At 41.1% G+C, this 26,029-nt stretch overlaps 1 protein-coding gene across 2 annotated transcripts in view; it reads right to left on the bottom strand.

The window, feature by feature from the left end:
• Positions 1-22,951, bottom strand: part of TTBK2 (tau tubulin kinase 2) — a 98,714-nt gene extending 75,763 nt beyond the window's left edge. The window contains exon 1 of one of the 2 annotated variants that reach the window (XM_051621364.1): positions 22,765-22,951. The gene's annotated coding sequence lies outside the window, so the exon portion shown is untranslated. The remainder of the gene's footprint in view (positions 1-22,764) is intronic. The other variant, XM_051621365.1, reaches the window with a different exon arrangement.
• Between the last annotated feature and the right edge of the window lie 3,078 nt (positions 22,952-26,029).

Below are 26,029 nucleotides of genomic sequence, written 5' to 3' on the forward strand. Positions count from 1 at the left end.
GGCAGGAAATATTCCAAGGTCCTAATTCCACCACATTTATGATAAAGTCTACTTTCTTAGGCTAAGAAGCATGATAAAATTGTAAACTCTAAGATTAGAAATGTTTAAATTGTGTCTGTTTGAACATCCAAACGAGAAAGCTATCCTACAATTACAATCTGAATATTTTCTAAATACATTCAATAGAGGCTGGGGTCCTAAAAATTATTATGCAACATGTCAATGAGATAAGTAAATTTAAAGGCCTTGACCTAAATTTCCAACTCTACTGGTTGTGGAGAAAATATTTTTAAAAATTCAACACATAAGCAAAGCTATTTTAGATTTTTCCATCTCAAGTTCTTGGATGCCAAAATACTCATCATCACTTGCAGAATCCAGGTGTGAAAAGCTTCCAACTGTCTTGTGTGCTGTTGCCAAAGAATCTAGATTTCCTTCTGGCAACTTCTGCACTTCAAGCTATGCTGTTATTACAAAAGTGGCAATATTTTCTCAGTTTGAAGACAGAGTTAAAAATATAACATTTAACTGCCTTCTTTTAAAACCACATATTTAAAGCTACCACAGTATTTCCAGTTCACAAGAGATTTTACAAAAACCCAAGTAAGGCCAAGTCTATGGAAGGAGTATTTTATCTTCTACTAAACTAACAGTTAAGGTGGCAAAACCCCGAGTTTTAGGCACAGAAATCCCTCTTCATGTCCAAAATAGAATTACCAACTTTAAAATTAAATTGAACTTGAAAGCAATTGCTCTGATGTAAATTTTATTTATGTTTCTTGATTAGATAAACTGAGATAACAGGTACTTGCCACCTAGCCAAAAAGAAAGGGAAGCACCTGAGTATGCATGTGACAGGGAAAAACTATAGGGTTGTGGATCCTATGAGAAACACAGTATGTAAATTATTACCTACAGGAAATAAATTTTTGGTCAGGGAGAATTAGAATTAGTCATAAAACAAACTCTATTTAATCCATGATATTTTTGCCATGGTATTTTTCAGCTGACTGAGTTAATTTCCTAATTTAATCTGTCACACAATTGCACAAAGACTTATGTCAGCATAAGAGAAAGAATGGAAGTTAGCTGTGGGGGACAGGGAGAGGCCGGACTACTGTAGTGCTTTCAACTCAAACTCATTGAACTACAACCTCAGGTGAAGAGCCTTTCATACAGCCTTAGGTTCACTATAACTGTTGTGGTATTTACAACAAATCTCAATGGAACTAGATGTGGGGGGCAGGGAGGTTGGTGTTGCTATTATAAGAATTTAGTTTACCTGTCATAAAAGCCTTCTTCTAAGAAACTAATTCTCTGATCACTTACATGACATGCAAATGGAAAGTCAGTTCTGCAATTACCTGAATTATACAATGATACAATAACTATTTTTTAAGTTTGTATTGTAAAATTTTCATTGCAGAAGAGTTAAGTGATGGTGAAGTTTGGTTTTGAACATGGATACAAAGACAGCCTGAAATAAAACAATTAAGATATTTTAAATAGTGACATAGTAATATAGTGTAAAAGAATTTATACTCTGAATTCTTTAGCAAAATAAAAATCTTTTTTTCCAGCTTTTTTAAATGCTGGAATAGTCAGTTATCTTCATATGATACACTTAGAATATGAATGGATTACTATAAGGTCACTAACTTTATATACCAAGGAATAACATTTAAGACACTCCAAACTACTGTCCTTTCCACCAGTACCATCTATTTCTATTATTTCATAAATTAATTTTCTCAGTAAGAAAAAACACTCAACCTAGGTATACAACACACAACTACAGAAGACAAGAAAGCAAACAATACAATGATCTGAAGAACTTCTTCCAAAGCCTACATGACTTTTGGCAGCACATACACAGCGATTTATAGTGGAGAAGAGCAGCTGCTAAGGACTGTGCAAAAATGATGCCAGGGCATGTACACAACTAAATGCTATTAAGTGCTGAATGCTTAATCCCATCAAGTAAAAGTAAAGTAAAAAAAAAAGTAAAAAAAAGTAAAGTTCAGGACAAACTCTAAATATAAATGGGAATAGCACTCAATTTTTTAGAAAATAAGAAAGAAAGAATCAGCAGAGATAGTCTGGTGAGATAACTCGGTGGCAGACTGCAAGACTATACATGCACAAAGCAATCTGGACCTCACTAACAAAAGCTGAGAATTCTCTTTGATATGTCAGTTGATAAAGCACATCACAAAAAACAGGGCGAATAAGGCCTGACAGTTTGCTAAGCAGAACAAGAGAAAAACAGAGGAAGAATCTTTTTTTAATCTGTAACATGTAGTATCTTAGCACCCTTATCTTAAGGGCACATAACTAAATCTGAAGCACTATTGTCATAAAGAGAGGGCACTGGCTGTACACACACAGGTATTTCACCTCCTTAAATACCTGAAGACAGCAGCTCTCCTTTTTGCCAATGTGTGAAATGAGGTCAGTAATTCCTACACCAAGTAAGATGACTCCAAAAGAGCCTGGCTGACAGGAAGATGGAATTCAAGTGAGCCCACACAGGGCAGAAGGTCTACCAAATTTAGACAGGCTTTGGCCTCCTCGATGAGGGGAATACACAGCCATCCTGCTACACAATGCAGCAATCTCTGAAAGAGTTAAGGAGGAAAGATCACCATCACATTATAGTTCATGTAGGAGTGTCCTGGTTTTGCTAGCACAGAATTGTCTTTTTTTTCTGTTTAGAGAAACTGTAGTTTTGAAAGACTGCAGAGTCCAATTATATGTGATAACAAAAGAGATAAGATGCTCTGGTATGCAGGTTTCCATAGTGACTAAGGTCTGAGGATAGTTTTGAACCATGCAGGTGCAGTGGGCTGGGAGGGTCGAAGCCCTGGGCAGCTGACCCAAGTGGCCAACTGAAGAATTCCACACCATAAACATCACCCTCACTATAAAATGGGAAGTCTGCAGAGATGTTTTGGGGCTTACACCATGGCTGCCTTCACAAGAGGGTCTCATCTGTCTCATTGGTTGTCCTGCGCCTGAGGCATCTTCCTCTGTTGGCTGAGACCATTACATTCTAGCTGGAGCTGTTGGGCTGGCAGCGTTGGGCATTCAGCCTGCACTGCTGGAAGTGCACAGCTTGCGGCTATCTGGAGCTGAGTATAACTTTGTATCTTACATTAGTGTTGGGGTAAGTATTAGTTCATTATTATTATTATTCTATTAAATCTGTTTTCATCCCTTCCTTTTCTCAATTCCCCCTCCTGGGTGGGCTTAGGTGATAGAGCAACTGTCCAACCCACAACAAGGGCACACCTCAGTATATTCAAGGAGGATGGTACTTACCAGAAGTAGGTCAACAGCACTAGAGAAGTCAGGCTCAAAGAAAAGTCAAAAACCACAGAGACCCTGTGCTGACCCTCATGCCCAGAACAACTCAGCACTGATGTCAATACCTGCTCTAGGGGATCCTGCTCTAGCAGAGGGATTGGACTAAATGATCTCCAGAGGTTCCTTCCAACCCCTACCATTCTGTGACTCTGTGATCCCTAGAACTAGGGGGCAGGAGGCAGCCACAGTAAGTGGGCCCTTATGAACTGCCAAAAGACACGAAAGGCAGGAAATGGCTTGGTGCTTAGCTATGCTGAAGGAAGGTGGCACCAAGGCACCTGAAATAAAGATACAACAAAGTACTGCCAGCAGAACAGCACAAGCTATTTCTTTATCTTCAGTTCGAGCTTGCTTCAGAGGGGTTCTCTACAGTGCCATGGAGTGTCGTTCACAGGATATTGCACAATGAACACACAGGCCTAGGCAATATTGAATACATAATCCATACAATCCATAAAACAAAGGAGATGGATAGCTCATCTAGAACTTCCTGACCAGTCCAGCCCTAAAAAAAACATTTGTGCTGGGAATCTCCAAGTTAGAGGGGTTAGAGTCAATAACACGACTTGGCCAGAGCACATACTTGCTTTGCAGCCCTAGTTGAAGGAAGCTTCAAGCCACAGTGACTGAAACTTGAGGTCCTAATAGCATAGACAGCCAATCACAAGAGCACACTGGATGCATTAGACCAAAGACCCACCAAGCCCAGCCTCCTGTCTCTGACTCACCAGCAGCAGATGTCTAGGGAAGAAAGACACAAAAGTGTAATTACACTTTCTCAGAATATTTTCTGAGGATACAGCAAGCTGGGACACAAAACACTTTCTGACCCAAAGACGGTATTTAAGAATGTTCATCTCTGAGTTAACCAGAACTTTTCTGATTCCATGATAGCTTTTAGCATCCATCCATAAAGCTATACTGCAAGCAAATTGTAACTTTATTGCATGTGGTAGGAACAATATTTGTTTCTAATTTGTCTTCTGCTAGTTACATTTGAGGTTCACTAACCCTCCTACTGGAAAGGCAGAGTTTACACTTCCTATCCATTCGCCTCTTAGTCCTACAAAGGGAATAACACACTGCTACCATATGCATTTGCCTCTTCACCTATTTAGTCTTTCACTGATTATTATCACCATCTGTGTGCTGTTTCCAGTACACGCACTCTGAGATGTGGAGACCAGCATAGTCATCAGGCACTGGCCTGCTATTTTCAGTGTGCTCCTCAGATCCCATTCCAGAGAAGCAAGTTCATCACTGTGTAAATTTTAAAATCACTTTTCCCTTCATTAATTGCTTTATGATAATTCTCATTTATCATTACCTTGGTGTTGCAAGGTGTTTCTCCAGCTCTTCCTTTTCTTAATTTTTACTAATTTTAATACCCTTGTATCACCAGACTTTATAATTCCAGTATTACACCTTTTCTAGATAATCTCCTAATACACACTTCAGCACAGAGAGCTATGCTTTCTAGACTGATGACCTGTCCTTTATCAAACTCAATGTTTACATTTTTAATTTAGATTCCTTAAATATATATATATATATCCACAAGTTATTCACATAGAGAAAACCTGACTCATGATCTTTCATCTGGATCATTAATGGCTCTGCTTTCAAATTTGGAATGGATTCCTTGAATAACTAAACACAACTCTTCAAAAGATCATTACTCAGCACATGACATATTTCATGGTCATTTTTTTTAGAGATGCTGTCTGACCATATCTCCCATTTCTGCTTTATTTTGGTCTTGCAAACCACAAGCAGCATCACTAACATAGACTAAGTAGGAAGCAAAGCAAAGCAGCAATTAAGAAAGGCCTGAAAAAGATCAGAAGAAAGCCAACATGAATGGAAAACAGGTTAAGAGAATTTCTAAGCAGAAGAAAGCAAATAATAGAAACGGTTAATTATAGCAAGTTAAAGAGCTCAACAGGGACAAAGCAAAACAGACTGAGGAAGTCAAACAAAATGCATTAAAACTAATAATAAATCTTTCCTCAAACAATAAGAACAGAAAGCTTGCCAAAGAACGCGTGTCTGGAGCATATATCTTATGAGGAGTGGCTGAGGGAGCTGGAGTTGCTTAGCCCAGAGAAAAGGAGGCTGAGGGGAGATCTTACTGCTTTCTACAGCTGCCTGAAAGGAGCTTGTAAAAGAGGTGGGGATCAGTCTGTTCAATGAAGTTACAAGTGATAGGACAAGAGGTAATGGCCTCAAGTTGTACCAAGGGAGGTTTAGATTGGACGTTAGGAAGATTTTCTTCACTGAAAGGGTTATCAGGCATTGAACAGGCTGCCCAGGGTCACCATCCCTGGAGGTACGTTAGAGTTGTACAGATGTAATACTAAGGGCTATGGTTTACTTAAGGACTGTTAGGTCAGTGTTAGGTCAACAGTTGGACTTGGTGATCTTTAAGGTCTTTTCCAACCAAGATAATTCTTTAACATGTAGGACCAATAAATGGTCAGGGTATAAAAGGTGTACTCAAAGCAGGTAAGACTGCAAGAGAGAAGCTCAATGATTATTTGTATCTGTGTTGACAGTGGGAGGAAAAAAAGAGAAAATATCCAGAAACAAACACTTTTTGAAACACATCCAAACATTTGCCTTAAATTGAAGTTACTGAAGAAAGGAATAGGGAATAAGTAAAACAAAATTAAAAGCTAGGTTTAAAAGAAACTTAATAATTAAATAGCTAATCTATTTATGATAGTACATAACCTTTCATTTATATCTGCACTGGGACATAAGGATTGGAGTGTAGCACATATATTGCCAATTTTTAAAAAGGGTTATGTGGGACATTAAATAAGCTTTAGGCCTGAAAATCCAATATTTGTACCCAGCAAATTAGTAGAAATGGTAATCACAAAATGGTAGGGGTTGGAAGGAACCTCTGGAGATCATAGAATCCAACCCCCCTGCCAGTGCAGGTTCACCTAGAGTAGGTTGCACAGGATCATAACCAGGCAGGTCATTAATATCTCCAGAGAAGGAAACTCCACAGCCTCTCTGGGCAGCCTGTTCCAGTGCTTTATCACCTTCACAGTAAACAAGTTTTTCCTCATGTCCAGATGGAATTTGTGTTCCAATTTGTGCCCTTTGTCCTGTTGCTGGGCACCACTGAAAAAGTTTGCCCCCATCCTCTTGACACCCACCCTTTAGATATTTATAAGCATTGATAAGATCCCCTCTCAGTCTTGTCTTCTCCAGACTAAACAGGCCTAGGTCTCTCAGCCTTTCATTGTAAGAGAGATGCTTCAGTCTCCTAATCGTCTTTGTAGTTCCTCCACTGGAATCTTTCCAGTAATTTCTTGTCTTTCTCGTGCTGGAGAGCAAGACATTGACCCAGTTCTCCAGATGTGGCCTCACTGGGGCAGTGCAGAAGGGCAGGATAGCCTCCCCCAGCCTACTGACCACTCCCTTCTTAATGCATTGGCCACAAGGGCACATTGCTGGCTCATGGTTAACTTGTCCACCAAGACTCCCAGAACCTCTGCAGAGCTGCTTTCCAACCTGTATTGGTGCACGTGGTTTTTCCTTCTATAACCCCCTACAGGACCCTACTTGTCTTTGTTGAACTTCATTAGGTTCTTCTCTGCCCAGCTCTCCAGCCTGTCCTGGTCACGCTGGATGGCAGCACAGCCCTCTGGAGTGTCAGCCACCCTTCCCAGTTTGGTATCATCAGCAGCCTTGCTGAGGATACAATCTGTCCCCCTGTCCAGGTCACTGATGAGTATGTTGAACAAGACTGGACCCAGAACTGACCCCTGGGGAACATTGCTGGCTACAGGCCTCCAACTAGACTTTGCACCACTGACCACAACCCTCTGAGCTCTGCCATTCAGCTAGTTCTCAATCCACCTCACTGTCCACTCATCTAACCCACAACTCCTAAGCTTACCTGTAAGGATTTTATGGGAGACAGTGTCAAAAGCCTCTCTGAAGTCAAGGCAGACAACATCCACTGCCTTCCTCTCATCTACACAGCCAGTCATGCCACTAGAGGGCTACCAGACTTATCAAGCATTATTTCCCCTTGGTCAATCCATGCTGACTACCCCTGATAACCATCTTTTCCTCCCCATGCTTAGAGAGGACATCCAGAATCAGCTGTTCCACCACCTTTTCAGGGATGGAGGTAAGGTTGACTGGCCTGTAGTTTCCTGGGTCCTCCTTCTTTGAAGACTGGAGTGACACTTGCTTTTCATATTCAGCTCAGGAAGTCCCTTAAAGAAAATGGAAAAGTACTAGGAGAAAGTATATGTATATTTTCTCTGTTTTTGTACTTTTCCTTAGACATCCACATATGATTGCTGTTGAACAGAGACCTGTAGTCTGTCCAACCATTTTACACTGGGAAGCTAGAGAGAAGACAGTGACATTCAGCTCCCTCTAACACCGTAAATTCAAATTATCAAAACTGTTGAGCTGCAATTTGAATTAAATTCTTGTGCATAATCTTTTGTCAGTTACTTAAAAGAAGTTCCAACTCTAAAACCACTGACTGACTAACTGTTGTGGGAATGACAACAGGAATCAAATAATTTCAACTCAAGTAAACCCCTTTTTCTAGCACTTCTGTGAAGTTTTTATTTTGGAAACAAACAAACAAACAACACAAAACAAAACAAAACAAAAAAACCAAACCAAACAAAAAAAACCCACACAGAAAAAACACTCTTGTATGCAAAAAAACCTCAGGATCTCCAAGTACAATTTGTTCCATTATTTCACCTTCTACTTTCCACATGCTGTCCCTTCGATTTTATGTGGAGTTCAGTCTCAAGTCTCAGTGTCTCTATTTGTAATACTCTAGCCATAAATTGGCACATTTCCTATTCACCTGCACCAGGCTTTTCATTCAAACGCAGATTTTTACATGCATATTAAAAACTAATACTAATCACTAATACTGTAATGCTTGACTTCTACCTCTGCTACAGGTGCATCAAGCCACTCTGCAAACAGCAATGAAGCTATGTTGATTTAATAACTTGCAGCTATACCACAGGCCTGCTACTTTCCATGATCTTCCATGTTCTCTCATCTCTTTTCACTTACAATTGAAGCAGAATATTCCTTTTTAATTTGGTATCATAACACAGAGCAAGTTTGTGATCCTGTCAACCAGTAAAATTAGAAACAATCCCCAGCTGAAGTATCAAAAATATATCACAATATGTATTTTTAGAAATACAGAATAATAACCCTTTTAAAAATTAATTCCATACATCTTTTACAGAATGTTAACTTGCATGAAGATGAAAGGAAACATGGCTTGTAGCAGTCACAGTGTTGTGCAGGATCTGAAGCAAATTTAACTGTAACAGAGATTAAACCATTCTTGGCTATTGAATACATCCCAGTTTTGGTGACAATTAATTCCTGTTCATTATGTTTTAATGGTTAGTCATAACAATTATATTCCACATTCATATTCTTACATAATATAAAATAGTTTCTTATAATACTGCTCTTGCTAAAATCTTCTGTGGTAATAATGTAAAGTTTTTTTCTATAGCAGTGGGCATAATTAAAAGTTAGGCTATTAATGAAATATACTATTACAATATAAGACTTGCAAACATTAAACTGTACAGTGTTATCAAAACTACTTAACATCAGAAATAATGATACTCAAATGGCATCACGGCTAAGTACTGCTATTTGAATTACACTGACTCTTTTAATCAATAAAATAAAATAAATAAACAGGACCAGCTTAGAAAGTACTTTTAATTTTTTTTCCTAGTTATGATGCTCTTGCAATTTATGTCACATTACAGGGAGACTCTGATTCAAATGTTGGCAGCAGACACAGTTTTTAAAAACTTCTCTAAAACTGGAGATTCATTTCACAAAACAAACTGGTATTACTAAGACTCCATAGGAGCACATAATTTTTTGCTAATTCTATTCTACCAAAAGAATTGTAGAAAAATACGCTCAACTCTTGTAAGCTTCAGAACAGCCTGTCACAGGATCTCCCCCATTCATTCTCTGAATAAGCCAAAGTCTGCTCTTCTCAACTCCCTATTCTGCTTCTCACTTTCTTTATTTCCCTTTGGCCTTAACCCACTTTCTCATGATCACTACAGCCAAGGCTGCCATCAGCCTTCACATGTGTGACCAGGTCTTCTTTATTCCTGAGGAACAGGTCCAGTAAAGCACTTCCACAAGTAAATTCATCCAGCACATCAAATACTTGTTCTTAACACTCCAGACTACACAATGAACTGGACTAAGGATCATATAATACCAAGCCCTTAAAAAAAAAAAAAAGTTTTAAGCTAGTTCAGTTCCCTGACCTAAATCACTAAGTGGCAGTACAAATCCTTCTACCAGGAAGGTGAATGGGTAGAACTGCTTTCAAGGTGGCAGTGTAAGTTCAAAGTCTTCCTTTATGCAATGCACTCGAATAATTTTTTTTTGTCCCAGATGCAGAAGTTATGCCAGAACATTGTTAATTCAATTATTTTGAATCATCTTAATAAAAAGAAAAACCTGAAGAATCCACAAGAGAGTTTTGATTGAAAAATACACTAAAACCACACATGCTTAATCCTCTCACAATCAACTCTTCTTTTTTTAAATGCCTCATCTACTTCTCACCCACCCAATGATTTTTCCAACAGGCCTGAACACTCCTCAGTCATTAAGGAGTCTTATGCATTAACAGAACTGAGGTAGTGCAACTTTAAAGCATGGCATGATGCAACAGTGGTGATCATGGGCAGATGAACATCCAGAGCTGTAATGATCAGGGATGACTTCCACACATTGGTCAGGTGGAAACAGCGTATCTGGGTTATCCACGAGCTCATACATTAGATATAACTTTTCAATTACTTTATCCTACAGATGCCAAAGAAGTCACACCAAGTGCATCCAGGCCAACCCTGAAAAGATAATATCATTATTTCTGTTGTTAACATGTTACCAGGTCACAGTGCTACACAATTTCAATCTGTGCTCAGAGGTATTGATTAGACAAGGGCGAGGTATTTCTCTCCATATTCCCCTTCAAGAAATACTTGGAAATGCCTCTAATAATTACATTTAAATAACTCTAGAGCTTAAATGCAGAGAATCAACACATTAACAGCACACATATAACCTCAAGACTAACTTTCTCTTAATAAAGCCGGTCAGGGCATTCAGGGTCAGACTTTTAGCAATGAAAATTCACAGAATGCATTTGAACTCACTGATAGTCAGGTACAGCAATGGGAAACCTTCATGTAAAAATCAGTTGTCAGGTCTGGAAACAGGAAAACATATGGCTGATTTTTATATAGGTGACAGGACAAAAAAAAAGTTAGCAAAACAAAAAAGAAACAAAAATAAAACAAAAAAAAACAAACAAAAAAAACCACAAAAAAAACCCAACAAAAAAAACAAAACAAAAAAAAAACAACACAAACCAACCCCAAGTCTCTCATGAGCAGCCACCAACAATTCCTGTAAAACAGCTGGGAAGACATATGACTGCCCTTCCACAAATAAGTTTCAATGTAAAAATGGTTAAAAAGGGAACAAGAATTCCTCTAATTCTGTTGCCACTTGATGTGATATTCACACTTCTTATCATTCTTTTACTTTTCTAAATTGTTTTGTTGGATATTTCTCAACATAATATCACAAAGAACCTCTGAATTTCAGATAATTCTAATCTTTGCTACCTTTCCCACAGGAAAACACATTAGAGAGACAAATCCTGATAACACTCAATACCATCTAGGATTTTTTTTGTTCAGTTCTTACCACTGGATTAAGACACTTTGTTTTCCTAATTAGGTACAGCACATACACACCTATTTTTGGTCTGGCAGTACCTGCATACAAGAAAGAATGAAACAAAGATTTTTACATTTTTTGATAGAGAAGTGATCACACACTTTTGCTGACATAGAACTTCCTCCCCAAAGACAACCAGGCTTTTACCATATTTTTAAATATTTAAAACCCTACAAGACCCTACTGTGTTGGGAAAAAAAAACCCAGGGAAGAATTATGCTTTTTAATCCATTTGTTGGTTGCTATCATTTGTCAAGTCTGACAAAAGGACAATCAATCCCTGGAAAGCTTGTTGCGTTGAGATACGTGGTGATGGGAACAAGAGAAGAGATTTAAGTCTCTGGTGCATTTTCAGAAGTTTTATTTAAAGTGTTGAGGGCTGCAGTATCAAAGTATAAAAAATGTTTTTAATTTGCTTCAGTCCCATAGCTTTGCTTCAGTCCAGTAGCTAGCAATGAGTTCAATAACTACTAGCAATTGGTCTGTAACAATTTTACAGCTAAGAAATCAAAAAAAGGATGCAAGAGGCTTACATCTTACCTTCAAGGAAAAAGGCACACATGCATGGAGCATTAGGCATATTCTCAAGTAAGTAGCTCAATCAGCTACCTAGAGAACACTTTTTGTGTGTGTGAAATAAAATTGCCATGCATATGGTGATACATAAGTAATTAAGCAAACTTGCCAAAACATGTCATGGTAAAACAAAACAACAGAAATTATGTTCCATCACCACATTTAGAAACTATACCATTCAATTCACACATACGAAACCTGAATAAATGAAAATAATATTTATTTCTTTATTTAACTTTTTAAAACACATGTACAGCTGACTCCCTCAGGTTCCTTTAGTTATTAATTCTGGTTCTTTGCTCTAGCTTGTGCAGCACTGCTTTGTGCTGTATGGAACAGCAATCACTTCAAGAAATACAGGTTCTTGCTTTGCTCAAGAGTCATGGAATCCTCATAGCAGAAAAGTATCCACATCTCTCACCAGGAAAGGCCTAAGGAAAATGACTTAGTTAAGAGAGAAGAAGGAAGATGTCAGATGTTCAGAACAACTTCCAGTACAGAGGCACTCCTTTATCTTGCTTCTCTCCCAGTTCTTGTTCTTTCTTGTAACTGCTAATGAGGCCACCAAAGCTTAGTAGCTTCTGCTCTGCATCAAGACTCTGAGGTATATCTGCACCAAAGCAAAAATTAATGCAGGGAATCAGTAGTACTATTCTTTCTAATGCTGCCTTCCTAACATACTTTTGTTACAAAGAATATTAGATAAAATACTTTTTAATATACATACAGATCACACACGATTTTACACATGCACATTATTTACATATATATATATTGTATGTACCTTGCATATATACTATTGTATATTTTATGGAAATAGAGAACTTCATAATTGCATCTGTGAAGATTTTTGTATTTGGTCACAACTACCTACATAAAATGGCAGCAAATTTGGCAAAGCAGCCACATATAGATGCAAACAAATATGCCCTAATGCTTAATAAATGGGGTAAGGTATCTGTAGAAGTGAATTACTCAAATAAGGAGGTTATGTTTAATAATAGCTTAAAATTATGCTATCACTAATCATATTTAAAGTACATCAGAAAATAGTGGTGTGGGGAAGACGACAGAACCCAGAAATTAGTGGGATGTGGAGGGAAAATATGAAACTAGTATCTGTAATAACCTGGATGTTGTTTATATACGTTAACATTCTTTTTCAGGTTCATCTTTGGAGGTTGTTTTATAGGGTTCTCTTGAGGCCAGAGCTGAGATGACAAAAAAAGGAGTTTTTAAAAAATTGTTAAGCAGATTAATGGTTTTGCACTTTATGCACTGTCTGAAAGCTCACTGTGCTGCACTGTGATTGTCTAGGTTTCACTTCATAGTGCAACTTTATGGAAGTGTATTGGAAAAGGTGGTATCTCTTCCTTGAGGATGATGTAGATATATTTAATGTAATATGGATGACAACGAATCTGCTTCTAACGACGAGCGTGGAATGACTGGAGCTGTTAAAAAGCCAGGATCTGCGGGTATAGGAAAATGTCTTTCACGGTAGTTTTCTTCCAGTTCAGGCAGCAACTGCCTATTTTCTGCGCAAGCCCCAGATCCGCGGAGGAGCTGCGCGGCCGGCGGGCCGGGGCGCTCAGCACCTTGGCCAGCTCCCAGCGCCGCGGGCGGCCCGGCCCGGGGACCCGGCACCCTGAGGAGGCACCTCCCGCCCCCACCGCGCCTACCAGTCAGAAGCTGCTGAGGTAGACAGGTTGAGACCAACACATTTCAGTGGCTTTAAATAGGAGTTTTCAAGAGGGTTTCTGAGTTATCAATGCAGAGTCCAACAGGTCCCTGGGACACAGAAAACTCCAGGAGAGAGTTAACATTAGGAAAGGATAAATGACTCGGGTAACGACGGGCCATGAGCTAGATATCAGTTCCAAGCAAAATACAGGACTTGAGTATTAAAGAATTAAAGGAAGATAACATAATTACTGCCATTCAGCTGGATAGCATTAGAAGTTTGGCCTATAAAGATAATAGTGTTACAGGACTTAAACTTCTGTAAGATGTAGAGCACAGCCTGGTTTTAAGAAACTAAACCAGCAGAAAACCAACATATCACATAATAAATAATAAGTCCCAAAAGAGAACCATAAGTTAACTGAACTAACATTTCCCCAACTAATCCCTTAAGAATCAGTTTCTGACTTTCTACTGAAACATATTCACTAGAAAAATAGTTCGTAGTTGATACCGAGGTCAGGAAGTGGCGCAGAACAAACTGCATCAATTGTTTCATGGAGTGCGATCAAACTGCACAAGTTCCAACCCAGATAAAAGAGGACACTATACATCAAGGAGAAAAGAATAAATGGAAACATCATCAAACATGAGGCAGATAATCAGTCACTTTTGATAAATGCATCTGCTGCAGTGTTAAGGCTATGGGAACTATGGATGAGTAGGCAAATAAATACTCTGGGAGATCATAATACCTCTCTATCTGCTCATGGTAAGATTGCTGCTGGAATGTAACCAGCTCTGGTGCTCACATTTCAAGGAAAGATTTTATTTATTTATTTATTTATTTTTACAAAAAGATGTAGAAAAGCAAATTATTAAAATATTGGAGAGTATGTATTAAGCGTCAATATTATGAAGATCAATTCCTTCAGATTATCTAATAAAAATTGCTTTAGTGTAAGAAATTACAAGACACCTTAATTCTGACATACAAAATCATGTAAGTAAAAGGCTGAACCTTTAGATTGCTTACAAAGAAACAAATTGATCTCCAAGGTCTTTTCAATAAAGATGCTCTACTCTTAGAATACTCCATTAATTATTTCATTGGATTCCTCATTATTGACAATTCTTTAAAGACAACATAATTATTTTCTTAATTATATGCTCTTATTCAACTACTGTTAGCACATGTAATTCAGAGAAGTCCTGAAGAAGCTGGTGTTACACACAGTTAGCCTCAATAACCACAACAGTTCTCTTGCTCTTAAAGCAGTCAGGCTGAGTTAATCTTTGAAAATTAACTATTACAAGGATATTTCATTATGAAAATATAATTATCCCAAGCAAATTAAGTATGCTGAGTATACTGTCCTAAGTCCACAAAAGTACTTTTTCAACAGTCCAGGGATCAGTTGAAAAAACAAAGCATGGCAGAATAATGAGGCATACAATTCAGCAGATTTATGTATTATAAGCATGGGATCAAGAGTCCCTCAAAAGATATATAAATTTCTTACACATCAGAAGAGCAAAAGGTGCAAGTGCAGATTTTAACTCTCCACACAAAACTATTCCTAAGAACACAACAGCACAGTTTCCCAAAAACAATTTCACTCTTCATTTCATTATTACTTAAATAATAAAAATGATTACATATTGGTATTACACACTTTAAGAAATATTGACTGTGTGTAAAGACAGACACTCAATACCACATCTCTCAGAATTAAAGCCTGGACTTTGCAAATCATCGTGGTTGTATTGTCAACCTCTAACCTGCCATATTTGTATATTCTGAAAGTTTAAACACCTTATCTATACAAATAAAATGTCTAAAACTAGAAGTTTTACTTCAGATTGACAGAGTACAGATCTAATTTTGAAGATATGAAAACCATAACACGACACCATAATGCCAAAAGTGTAGTAACCCTAAAATAATAACAGCATTCTATAGGTTCTTGAATCTATTTGTAAGAAATACAGTTCCATCAACACAAGTTAACACACCAACAGTCATTAAATTTGCTTTAACAATATGCAGTTGTAAACTGTGGTGAAATACTGCTTATTTTTGAAATTATAATTTAAACAAAACTCAATTTCTACTCTGTAAGAAAACACGGATATGCAAACATATGGCAAGCAGGGTTGAGCTTTCTCCTGAGAAACAGGAAATAAGTGAAATCTGTGTACAACTTTTTAAAATTAATACTAGGAACTAGAATAGTAATCTTATAGGTAATAAATAAGAATATAGTTGTTATTACTCTTAACACCAAGATTCCAGCTTATACTTCTTTCAGAGCAAGACATCTAAGAGCACATTATAACATGTCAACACTAAATATGATTAATATCCACTGCAGGGCTACTTGTATGGCAAGCCCTGGTCCTGATTCAGACCATAAATCAGCTCAGTCCAATGCTTCACTCCAGGAAAAAAGTGTTTCATGGAGCAGTCACACGTCAGTGCAGATCCTCACAATACAATTTATGTATTACCTACCAACTCCAACAAGCCAGCCAAAGTACAGCTGCTCCCTAATTGTAGAGGGAGGTCAAAGGAAAATTGACTCATCAAGGAGAAGTTAGTCCAGTCTTTGGAGATTTGTACAGAAGCGTGGCCACATGACTGAGGTATCCTAGGCTCAAAACTAATCATAGAAGCATAGCATGGTTTGGGTTTGAAGGAATCTTAAAGATCATCTAGTTTCAGCCCCCCTGCATGGGCCGGGACACCTTCCACTAGACCAGGTGATTCAAAGCCCCATCCAACCTGGCCTTGAACACATCCAGGGAGGGAGCATCCACAACCTCCCTGGGGAAAACTGTGCCAGTGTCTCACCACCCCTCACAGTAAAGAATTTCTTTCTAATGTCTAACCTAAATCTAGCCTCTTCCAGCTTAAAATCATTACCACTTGTCCTAGCACTACCCTCTCTGGTAACAAGTCCCTCCCCAGCTTTGCTGTAGGCCCCTTCAGGTACTGGAAGGCTGCTATGAGGTCTCCTCAGAGCCTTCTCTTCTCCAGGCTGAACAGTCCCAACTCTCTCAGCCTGTCTTCACAGAAGAGGTGCTCCAGCCCTCTGATCATCTTCATGGCCCTCCTCTGGACTCACTCCAGGAGCTCTATGTCCTTCTTCTGTTGAGAGCTCCAGAATTGGACACAGTGCCTCCAGGTGGGGTCTCATGAGTGCAGAGTAGAGGGGCAGAATCACCTCCCTCAACCTGCTGGCCATGCTTCTTTTGATGTGGCCCAGGACATGGTTGGATTTCTGGAATGCAAGTGCACACTGACAGTTCATGTTGACCTTTTTGTTGACCAACACCCGCAGGTCCTTCTCCTCAAGGCTGTTCTCAATTCATTTTCTGCCCAACCTATATCCATGCTTGGGATACCCCTGACCCAGGTGCAGCACCTCGCACTTGGCCATGTTGAACTTCATGAGGTTGGCATGGTCCCACCTCTCAAGCCTGCCAAAGTCCCTCTGGACGGCCTCCCTTCCCTCCAGCATGTCAACCACACCACACAGCTTGGTGTCATCAGCAAACTTGCTGAGGGTGCACTCAATTCCACCGTCCATGTAGGGACAACAGGGATAAACGTACCACCCGAATTTAATATCTAGATCAAACTTCCTTCTAATCAATAGGGAAGGGAGTGAAACATTGCCTCCAAGCAGCCTTTTGGATAAAATGTTCCTCTTTCTCTTGCCTCCTCCTTAAGCTGACAATAGGCAGAAAGACCTATCAACAGAGAATCCAGGCTACCATGATAGAAAGGATCTGATTACGACTGCTAGCTCAGCTAGACATGCAGGGTGAAGCTGCACATAACAGCATAACCTAGAAGAGTTATAAACCTATCTCACCAAAAAAGGCCATATAAACAACTCCCTTTTTGTAATCATTCTCTGTCAAGTTAGTGAGTTATATCAGCACAGCTCAGAGATCAATGGGCACTAGCAAAAGCACAGGCAGAGGACATCATCTTGCACTTATAAACAGCAGCCAGCTGTTAGACTGGTTCAACAATAATGTACAGTTTTATCCACAGGAGCTAACATGTGAAAAATATAGTAAATGTATGTATATCTGTAAATAAACAACAGCCAGCACCAGACAGTCAATAACGGAGCTCCTTTCCAGTATGCATTTGCTTTAGTGTGGGAGGCACACGACTTGCTCCTCTGCTTCAGCATCAATTTCTTAGCCCTTGCCTAGTCAAGACAAGAACTGTCTGGGTTAGAAAACACATTTTTCCCACAAGATCAACAAATACTTTCTTCACACTGATCTATCTTGTGATTCTTTCACAATTTTTCTCCATTCAGGTATCTTGTTTAACAGGATTGCCCACTGGAAACATCATCTTGCTCAAAACTGTAAAACCTTAATTTCACCCTAATCATCATAATTATCACAATCATCCCTAAAGCTTGACAAAACAGCAGATAAACTTTATGTAGAAAAAGAACCATGATCCAATATCAATTCCCCTCCTACAGCTCTCAGAGTACACCATGCCAATTTGTCCTAGGCTGACTGTACTTATGCTTTGATTTTATAGACTACTGGAAATGGAAAAATCAAAGTGTCACATAAGAAGGCAGGGCATTCAATGAAACTTGAGGAGCAGCATAGTCATTCCTTGTCCAATACAACCTCCATCATTTGATATTGTCCATTCTGGACCTATCTAACTCAGGATGCTAACAAACAGAAAGACAGAAAAACAATTATTTCAGGACAGTAAATAACATAAAATTATAAAAAAAAACCACAAATAACAACAATCAAACAAAAAACAATAGAAACACATTCTAAAGTCATGTTTGATGCTGAAAAGAAGCACTGTCTATTTATAGATCATCCCCCCATTTTTTTTCTTTAAGTACTTGAACTCTGTGAAGCTAAACAGACATACTTAATTTGCTCAGAAGCTGTACCGCTCACCAAGAGTGGCATTTAAAGCTTCACTGTAGCAGTAAACTTAACAGCTGCAACAAGACACATCCTGCTGGTACACCACACAAAAAAAGCAACTTAATTCTTACTACATCGCTGAAAAACATTCTATCAAATAAGTGTCACTGAAACCCTTGCAAAACATTTATAGCCTGAGAGTCTGCATGACAGAAGCAACAAACGTTATCTGAGAATTATCTGGGAAGTGATAGCAGAACAAACTCCATCTTTCAGAATCAACAAGCAGTTGCTGACTGGAGACAATTCCCAAGTGCTGAAAAGGTGCAAACTCTACGTGGCAAGATCTTTCCTAGCTGTGGAAGAGTCCCGTGGAACAAGTCCTTTAACAAAGGATACAATTTTTGTTTAACTTAAGCTGTGAGAGAAGTGCAACGAAAACATAATAAAATTATTTCCATGTAAACACACCAGGAGGTCACCAACCTTGATCATTTTAGTTTTCCCCTACTTCAGCTCCAGATAGCAACTTGTCCCTTTGCAACAGTAAGAAATAAAAAATGGCCTCATTAAGACTCCCCATCTTCTACAAGCTCTCAAAAAAAGTTGAGCAAGTTTTACCCTTTCTTTACACGAGGCAGTTTTGTGTAAGAAAAATATTACTTTCCACATCAATACTATCAGTGAGCTGGTTATCTTCACCCATGAAACCCCAGCCAGCCTTCACCTCTTCCAAATACTTGGAAGCTTCTCCTGGACTCAAATGCAAGGATAAGCAACATACACACATTTCTCTGAAAGGAAGAATTACCAGGTGGAGTTCCTCATCAATGCAAATAACTTAATTCTCAATAACTGATTAATAACTTCAGAGACAAAACAACAGCATGAAATAGCATTTGAGCAATGCTTTTTCCTCACAGAATTGTTCTCAACCATGCAGTACAAGAACCACAGCAAAAACATGTCTGAACATAATTATTAACACTTTTAATTCTTAACAAGAGACAGTTTTGTTAAAAATGCTAAAGGCTTTTTGAGTTTCCCAGTTTCCCCTGCTTTTGCCCCATCCTCTCAAATCTCCCCCTTCTCTCAAAACAAATTCCTCATGGTTTTCAAATATTTATTTCCATTAATAGAAAAACAATTTGAATAATAAGTTATTGGAAGTTATGACTCACACATCTCAAAAATGGGAAAAAAGATACTCAACCAGATCAAGAGGCAAAGCATCAAAAAAATCAGACTTTATTGTTTGAGTTTCCCACTATGAGGTTTCGAGATTAGTGATCTATAAGCTAATACAGAGAAAAGCAGACTATAAATTTTAACTGCCAAGAATCACACCTCAATTTCATAATCAGCCTTAAAAAATAAATAAATCTGAGATTCCTTTAAAAGCACACTACTTAACATCTAGCACTGAAGGGGGGGAAAAAAAAATAATCCTACTCCAACATTTTAATATAATCAAGTTGTAAAGTGTAAGTAAAAGATTGGATTATATTTCCAAAGAAGGCATTTTGAAAGAACAGACAAGATACAGTTAATAAAGACATGTTACATAGTATTTGATTTTTCCAACAAAGAGAGGAGAGTTAACTCTTATTCAGTCCCTGTGTGACACAGTATACAGTACTGCCATTAAGGCACTCTACTTGTGCACAGAAAGCAGAAATATTAAACTGTTTCATCTAGTTGTGCTCTCTCATCCAACTCTTCTTAAAGTTAACATGTTTAATTCTCATTTAAGTAGCCTAAATGCTAAACTGTTAAATAGAAGAAAAACAGATAAAAACTTAAGCATTTGAACAAGTCTCCTTCATTCCAATTATGGATGAGAAATCAAGTGAATACTATGTAATTTTTTAACACAACATGATCTGTAGCTCTTGGATTCTTTAAAGTACACTGGGCATTCAGTCAATTTTCCAAGTTTTAATTCCTGACCATCTACACTTTAACTAGTGGCCCATCAGACTGAACTGCTAGATCCATGGCACAACATGCTGACCTCCGAGATCAAACAAGCGAAGCTCAGGCTTCTTGGCCACGAGGAGAGTGAGCTTTAACAGTTAGAACAAGGGAGGAAGGACAGTGGCTGGTCCACGTACACCAATACATCCCTGTGAGATCACTGCAAATCCTGGTGTCTTGTACTGAAAAGGCAGCTGCTTCTCCTCCCCTCTGGCCAAGCACAAAGGCTTTGTGTAGTGCTTTCCAGAGCAGGAGAAAGAGACAAGGCAACACACAGGAATACACAAACACTGTCGGTCTCCTGTTGTAGAGTATCAATTCATTACCACTAGACAAACCAGGCTTAGCTAACTCAGAAAACACAGCAGTATACTAATATGCCACATAGTGCAACTTCACACACTAAGCAAATGCTTAACCTTCTGTACACATGTATCTAGAACTGGTAGAAGTCAATTGCTTAAGAAATCCATTTTGAACAATGAAAACTCCACTCACCTCTCACTTTCGTTGTACTCAAAACTCTTTCTTGATTTAATCAGTTACATTGGAAAAAGCTCTCTGGAATTTGTGATGTTAGAGGTAACAAACCCTGCAGCACACGGCAGTACAGTGTCTGCACTAAACCTAACCCATGTCACAATATTCCAGTCACTCAATTTGCTCTTCTCGTTCTAAACCATAGTTTTCAAAATAGGAAATGTAAAGAGATGCTGAACTTAAAGAGCAGAACAGTACACCAGAAATATATCAAAGAAGAACAAAGCACTTGTCAGATAGTTGGAAAAACATCAAGGTGGAATCAATTATGATATCTTGATGCACTGTTTTCAAAATAACTTTTGACTAGTGAATAACTACTGCTATAGTCAAACTTTCCTATATATAACCTTTTTGACAAGTCAAACAAATGTTAATATGCATAATTCTGGTTTAACAAATGAAGAAAGTTTTAATACTTTGTTAAATGTAATTCTCATTGTAAAATATGGGAATCATCATCAATAAAGTATTCTGTGCCACGTTACACATAATAAAAACTATGGATAGCTTTGTACCATGAGGTCACATCATTAAGACCCCCAAAGAATTTCCAAAATCAATCAACAACAGTAAAATATCCTTTAATCTTTTGTCTTCTCAGATAAAACAGCTAAGATGAACTAACATACTTACAAGCACAGCATGTGTTTGAGAGGCATGGCATTAACTACGCAGAATATATAAAAATTCTACTCATTATTTCCAGAACCACAACCTGGAAACTAATCACTCAGTTAAGGCTAATGTGATTTTTAAATAAACAGTATATGTTTCATTTTAGGGCTTTCAACCTTCCTGTCAATATAGCTTACCAATTCTGAACATTTGAGCTGAAATTCAACTGGTTCTGCACACACAATCTGAGAAAGAAAGCTGCTACAACCCATTTCATAGCTCATTTTCTCTAGTCCTTTCCAGTTTAATTATCAGTATGGTAGAAGGTTCTCAAAAGGCTGTGTTATAGTCAGGGGTCTTTCCTTTGTGTCCATCTCCACCCCTCCCTCCCTGGATAATACATTAATAATATTTGCAAATCCATCCCCAGTCACACTAGCAGTTGTTCCCAACTGCTCTGGCTCACACCAAAGGTTAGAAACCTCACATTGATCTTTGTCCTTTAACTGCTTTTGCTCTAGAGTGACAACAGAAGTACAAGGATGCAGCTGCAGCTCCAGAGATCATCGAAAGACTTAGGAACAAGGTATTAGCCCACCTCCTTTTCCTTAAAGCTAAAAGTATGCACAATCATGTTTTTAAAATTGCTTCCATCTGCGGTTTATACGTTCACTATTACCCCTGTAGCGAGTGCATCTGCGGCCTAGCCAGGCATATCTGTATTCATCTATGGATGCAACTGCTGCTAATGGCTCCAGCGCTTCAAGCGCCGGGCGACAGACTGCCTCCCCATCCAGCCTGGCCCACGGGTGCAGCCGCTGCGCGCACGCCGCGGTTAAGAACGGGAAATACAGAGGCAGCGATTTTAAAACAGGGATGTTTCGCCATCAGAACGCGTAAATACCGGTACCGTTCGCCTCCCTGCAGCAAGTGGGAGGGACAAAAAACATTTCGTGCCTATAAATTTGAATTCTCCGTAGCGGCCGGGACGGCGGTGACGGCTCCTGGCGCCCGCCAGACGTGCTGACCTGAACTCCACAGGCAGGATCGCTCCGTCCTCCCCACTGCAAACAAGCCCCCCCCGGGGCGGGCCGCGGCCCCCGCAGCTCCCGCGCGGGGAGAGGAACCGCGACGCGGCTCCCGCCGCACCCGGGCGGCTGCGGGGCCCGGCGGCCGGAGCGCAGGGCCGCGCCCCGCCGAGGCAGCGCAGCGCCCCCGGGGACGCCTCCGCGCCCGCGCAGCGCCGCGTCCCCTCACCTGGAACGGCTCCGAGGCGGCGGCGGCGGCTCCTCGCAGCACGGCAAGTCCCTGCGGAGCCCCCGGCCGCCGCGGCGCGGCGCGGTGCTGTGCGGTGCGGTGCGGTGCGGGGGGGCTAGAGCGGCGGCCCCCGGCCCAGCCTCCGCCCCATGGCGTGCGGCGCGGTCTCTATGGCGACTGCAGTGCCGAGACGGCGCCGGCCCGCCCGCCCGCGGGGAGGGGTAACGGCTGCGCGCAGCGCGGAGGGACGCTCAGGAGGTTACGCAGCTGCCCGCGGCCCTCCGCACAGGAGTGAAGCCCCGCGCCGCCGCCGCCGCCGCCGCCGCCATCCCTGCGGCAGCCTCGGCCGCGCTCGCCCTTCCTCAGCCGCGGCGCCGCGGCCCCCGGTGTCCTCTAGGGCGCCGCCCGCGTCCCTTCTCCCGGAGCGGCGATTGGGCAGCCGCGGAGAGTCCTCCCGGGCGATTGGTTGCCAGCCGTGTCCATCAGGAGCCGAGGCGGGCGCACCTGGAAGCGCCGCGGGGTGCGGGGTTGGCCGGGGGGCGGCGAGCCCGGCTACCGCCGCGGCCGCCCCGCGCAGCCGCGGGGCCGAGGTGCGTGCTGGGCACTGTAGTTCCCCGCCGCGGGGCGGGGGCCGGGGCCGCCACCCGCCGTTTCCCGCCGAGGTGCTGAGAGGGGCGCGGGCCGGTCCCGCTGCGGCGCCCGCCGGGCCCGGGGCGAGCTGGCTCCTCGCTGCGGTACCGAGCTCCGCCTCGGCAGCCCGCACTCAGCCATTGCCGGGCTTCGTCGGCGAAGCTGCCCGCACCTGGGGGGTGCCCGGGGCCGGCCTGGGTGCGGGCCGCTCGCCTTGCCCGCGCCGCGGTGGGGCGAGCGGGCTGAGGAGGCTGAGGCTCAGGCGGGGAGGAGGGTGACGGTGCGGGGCAGGCCGGCCCCGCGTGTTGCCTCAGGGACTCGTGTCCCCTGAGGGGCGGACGCTGCCGTACGGGCAGCCGTGGGCTCCGCGCTGCCGCAGCAGAGCGGTTGGCGCATCCCGCGCAGGGGCCCGGGTGCCCTTCGAGGCTTCAGCTCTCACAGGTGGCTCCTCGTCACAGGCACCGGACTTGCCAGCCTGGGGAGGCCGTGGAGCGGGAGCTCCTCAGCGGGTGCCACCGCACGACAGCCGAGCCGGCACGTCGGTAGCCCGCGGTGTCAGCACAGGGGCTGGGTCTGTCTGGCAGACCTGCAGCTGGAAGGCCTGTTCTGTGAGACAGGGGAAGGGCAGGTTTGCTGTGCTTACAGCAGCTGGTATGAAGTCAGCAAACACACTGCAGCCTTCCCCTCATGCGAATTTTCCGTAAAAAAAACCCAATCAAACAAACAAAAACCAAAACACACACAAAGCCCCCATCCCTCTCACCAGGCAGGTGAGATGAAGACAGTGCAACGTCTCTAATTTAAGCCTTTTCTTCATTTGTCACAAGGAGATGGTAGACAAAAAGTAAGGTTAGAAAACAGCCTCTCCGCCTGCTGCTTTATGAGTAGCAGGATCTTGGTGCTTGTAGCTTACAAATGAACTACCCAGCAGTGGGAGCTTGGAACCTAACCTACCCAACCTAGCAGCTGAGACCTGCTCTACAACAGCTTCAGCCAGATGCTGCTTCATTCACAAGGAGAGCTGCCTGGAGCAGCGAGCCACCAGTGGCAGCCGTGTGGGTACAGCACTGGTGGTGAGGACACACTCCTCTACACGTAGAGTGTGTATGTAACGTGTCCTAACTAACAATTCAACCAGTTAAAGAAGAAATGTTCATTTTGTGAACAGAAAGGAACCAACCTTGCTTGAAATAGGTGGGGAGGGTTGCTTTTTTTGTTGTGGTTTTAATAGTACATACTTTCCCCAATTGGTAAACAAAGTTACAAGTGTTGCCTACCTTTGATAGATACTTAAAATTTCTCAGATGGAAAATATTCTACTGGAGCTACATATTCTTTCAAACCTGTCTCAAAGGCATCACAAAGGTGACAATTATTCTAGCCCTGCGCCTTATACCTACTCTAAACATTTTTTTCACATTCCCTCTAAACTAGCCTACTTTTTTCCCCAGATTACACCTGAGGGTAGGGGAATGCCCTAACCACCTCTTATTTTAAGTAATGCCAGCAAAACTTGCTGTGGGCTAGGGGAAATGGGGAGCTAATGAATATGAATCCATCTGCAAAGAAGACTTTTTGTTCCCCAGATAACTGACACATTGCCTGAGGTGTATAATTCTTCAGGAAAATGTTCTGATTCAATTAAAGAGAATGGAATGGCCTGAAACTTGTTTACCTGGTTTGTCTGTTTACCTGTTTAGTATTGCTAATCCAAGGGATTTAGTTTCTCTCATCACTTTGTACTTCACAAGTTAAACCATTATCTAATATAACTGCATTGTCATGCACAGTATCAGGGAAATGACATCATGAATATGTCTTCTTAGCATACTAGGAGGCAGCATGCACCCTGCAAGCTTTGGAACACCAGATACTTTTTTCAAAAGGAAAACCTGTTTCCACTGAAGTGCAGGAGGTCTTTACAGCAAAGATTTAATCTTCTCTTAATTCACTGCTCCAGAAATATACCAAGAGGTTCTTCAAGGCTTTCTGTTCTACTATTTTTTGGTTCAAAGATTATGGTAAAAATAACAGATACCAGCATTTCCTCTCTCAGTACAAACTTGCAAACTAGCTTCACCACAAAAAAGAAAAAAAGAACACAGGACACACACACACACAAAAAGCAAAACAAACAAAAAAGCCAACCTAAAACAATCAACCCAGCACATTAAAATCTCTATGTAACTATGGAATCAAGCTACTCTTGATTTTTTGCAGTAGTATAGGGAGTTACACTTAAATGCATAGTGTTGATTTGAGCTGGAAGAAGTTACCCTGAGCTGAAAACTGTCCTATGCTCTTTATTCATGTTCACATTGTTAGACCTAGTTGGTGCTCTCCATGTAAAAATGTGTCACTTTTTGCAGTGCAACTGTAACCATGTTCTTAGATTTTAACCAATGGTATTTTGTTGCTGTATCTGGCTTTGTGTGGTAATTATCTGGTATTCCACAACATTCCATAAACAACAGTATTGGATGCAAGGGGTGTAAAAAGGGGATTAACTGTAAAAAGTGCCTCTAAATAGTGTCTGCTCTTGGTACTGCTTAAGATAGACTTGAGGCTCAGATGGGCAACTGGGCAGACCATGTAAGTAGGGCATTTCATATGTTCTAATGTAACTCTATTTTAT

Source organism: Apus apus, chromosome 5 (assembly GCF_020740795.1).
Source record: "Apus apus isolate bApuApu2 chromosome 5, bApuApu2.pri.cur, whole genome shotgun sequence".
Taxonomy (NCBI): Eukaryota; Metazoa; Chordata; class Aves; order Apodiformes; family Apodidae; genus Apus; species Apus apus.